We start from the raw sequence: 3,195 nt of genomic DNA on the forward strand, positions 1-3,195 counted from the left end.
CCACAGCATGGCTTGCAAAGCAGTGCGTCAGTGCGCGCCCAGGATCTGAACCCGCGAACCCGGAGCCGCCGTAGTGGAGCCCACGCAATTAACCACTTGCGCCACTGGGCCGGCCCCTGCTTCGGTTTTTTGTATCTAAGAAGATTGACAGTGATGACAGCCAATGGTGGCCTTCTTCCTTTCTAGTTAGGGGCATTACAAAATAGTACGCAAAAATACTTCTAACAAGGCAAAACAGAACACTGAAGGTCATTTTATGATCTTATGCTATTCCTTGTCTCTGGTTATAGGATCCACCCCACTGTGCCTGGGGACAGGACCCTCAGGACCTGGAATGGAGAGAGTCAGAGGGCACATCGGCTCCGCATGAGTGCCCGCATCTTCACAGTCCCATTCTAAGCATCACCTTAATGTGATTGCCGTGTCTGACTCTCATTCTTTCAGGCTCATATGTAAACATCCTGCTGCAATTTCTCTCTCTCTCCAATATTTAACGACCACCATAGTAGATTTTACTCAAAATTCTGTTTGTGATTTTTGTAGGACCTTACCATATGGTACTGAAATGGTTTAATTCTTGATATCCATGCTTACCTTGGACCATTTAACTAACCCTTAATTTCACAGATAAAGGGTATTTTGACAAGCAGCAAATGTCCAGGAATCATTTGGCCCAGTTCTTGCAGGATGTTGATGCTTCCTTGTACATGAAGCATTAAGCATTTGTGAATGTGGTTTAGCATTTGGTGAAAACATTTTTCTTTCTTTCCTTTTTTTCCTCTTGAGAAGTAAACCTCCACTCTCTTCATCCTGCAATACTATTTCCAGATATTTGTAGTACTCTCTAAATTTTCTCATCTCTGAGACACAGTTGTCCAACCCTTTTCTGAGTCCTAGACAAGACAAATAACCCAGATCAAGTTACTGAGGTTCACTTGCCCTCACGTTCCACATTTGTGTTAAAGTGAGCATGGACCATTTTATCTCTAAGGTCTAAAGTTGCTCTTAATTTTTTAGATTTTATGATTCTAAGCCAGAGATAAAGAAGATGGATGAATGACCCAGAGGCCAGTGGATAGAGGTTGATCAACATTATGAAATGTTGCATATAACAAATACAAAATGCAGGATTCCTAAATTTTGTCATGTTAAGGTATTTATGCCAAATCCTTCACTTCAAGAAGTAAAAAGGCACAGAGACTCTAGAGTCTGACCAGTGTCTGTTTCATGTTCTTTCTCTTCATCAATCATCTAGCTGATGTGTCAGTAACATGGAACCAGGAAATCAAACAAGTGTTTCAGACCTTTTACTCCTGGAATTTTTGCAAGACCCAGAGCATCAACCTATCCTATTCGGGCTGTTCCTGTCCATGTTTGTGGTCACTGTGCTTGGGAACCTGCTCATCATCCTGGCCATCAGCTCTAACTCCCACCTCCACACCCCCATGTACTTCTTCCTGTCCAACTTGTCCTTTGCTGACATCTGTTTCACCTCCACCACTGTCCCAAAGATGCTGCTGAACATCCAGACACAGAGCAAATCCATCACCTAAGAAGGCTGCGTCACCCAGATGTGTTTTTTCGTGGCTTTTGGAGGTATGGACAACTTTCTCCTCACTGTGATGGCCTATGACTGGTTTGTGGCCATCTGTCACCCCCTGCACTACCCAGTCATCATGAACCCACGCCTCTGTGGCCTGCTGGTTCTTGTGTTCTGGTTCATCGGCTTGTCATACTCCCTGATCCAGAGTCTGCTGATGTTGCAACTGTCCTTCTGTACCAATTGGGTAATTCCACACTTTTACTGTGAACTTGCTCAGGATCTCATGCTTGCCTGCTCAGACACACTTGTCAATCACATCCTGCTGTATATGGTGACTGGCTTTCTTGACATTGCTCCCTTCTCAGGCATTCTTTTCTCCTATACTCGAATTGTCTCCTCAATTCTGAGAATTCCATCAGCTGATAGGAAATATAAAGCATATTCTACCTGTGCATCTCACCTGTCTGTGGTTTCTTTATTCTATGGGACAGGACTTGGTGTGTACCTCAGTTCTGATGCATCTTCCTGGAGGTGCATGATTGCCTCAGTGATGTACACTGTGGTCACCCCTATGCTGAACCCCTTCATCTATAGCCTCTGGAACAGGGACATCAAAATGACCCTATAAAAAGTTCTCGGGGGAACACTCTATGTTCAATGAGGAGAACACTCATCCTGGGTGTTTGAGCTGAATGTGGCAGCAGCAGTTGGCTAAAGGAATCCTGCCTCTTAATCACAGGGAATTTTGCTCCTCACACACCTCCATAAGTGATTTTGGTCAGAATTGCCATCTGAGTTCTTTGTCTTAACCTCTTATGGTGACTTCTCTTTTATTCTCGGCTCTGCTCTCCTCATCCCTCCTTTTACTTATCCATTACTACACCTCAGCTTGCATTTCCAGTCCTGCAGGTTGACACCAGCCCTACCGACTCAGAATAGTTGAATAAGATTTATGAAATACTGCATTCTATCAATAGCCATTGCTAGGTCTTATCAAATTCATTCATTTGACAACATTTACTGAGCACCTTTGGTGTGCCAGGCTGTTGTAGCTGTCTGGAATACAGCAGTGAAGGAAAAAAAACACAAAACAGAAACAAAATCTTTGCCCTCATAGAGCTTAAATCCTGGATCTCAGAGTTTATTAGATCACATTATATGTCCAAACAGAAAATACACTGATGGATAAATTATTTATTTTGTGATTAGTGAGGTTGAACTTTTCTCCATGAGTTTGTTTAGTGCATTTCCAAAATAAGTAAAAATGTATCACTAGAGATAGAAAAACCACGTGGTCCAGAATATTAGAACTGATCATGCTCTAAAATGTTGTTTGGTTTAGTTGCTTTGTTTTGCAGGTGAATTCACCAAGGCCCAAACACAGTGACAAAATGTGGCTGAAAGGGGACATATCTTCACATGTGGTGTCAGGACAGAGCACTGGATTACAATTCAGGAGTGTAAGAATTGAATCACAGATTTGCTGCCTTCTGGGTGTGTGATGCTGAGCAGCTTCAGGTGATGCAGAATGTGTGAGGACCGGTGGATCTCTTGATAAGTGTTTATTTTCACACCTTCTTCACCATAAAGAAATTGGATAATGTGTTAAGTCTGTGGAGGGTGGTGTTTGCCAAGGCTCTGCAGGCAGAAAA

General features: G+C 43.0%; 1 pseudogene; it reads left to right on the plus strand.

Moving 5' to 3' along the window:
* The first annotated feature begins 1,271 nt into the window (after positions 1-1,271).
* On the plus strand, positions 1,272-2,204 carry LOC101402671 (olfactory receptor 7A17-like; annotated as a pseudogene).
* The last annotated feature ends 991 nt before the right edge of the window (positions 2,205-3,195 follow it).

Source organism: Ceratotherium simum, chromosome 39 (genome assembly GCF_057802395.1).
Source record: "Ceratotherium simum simum isolate JZ-2026a chromosome 39, ASM5780239v1, whole genome shotgun sequence".
NCBI classification, from domain to species: Eukaryota; Metazoa; Chordata; class Mammalia; order Perissodactyla; family Rhinocerotidae; genus Ceratotherium; species Ceratotherium simum.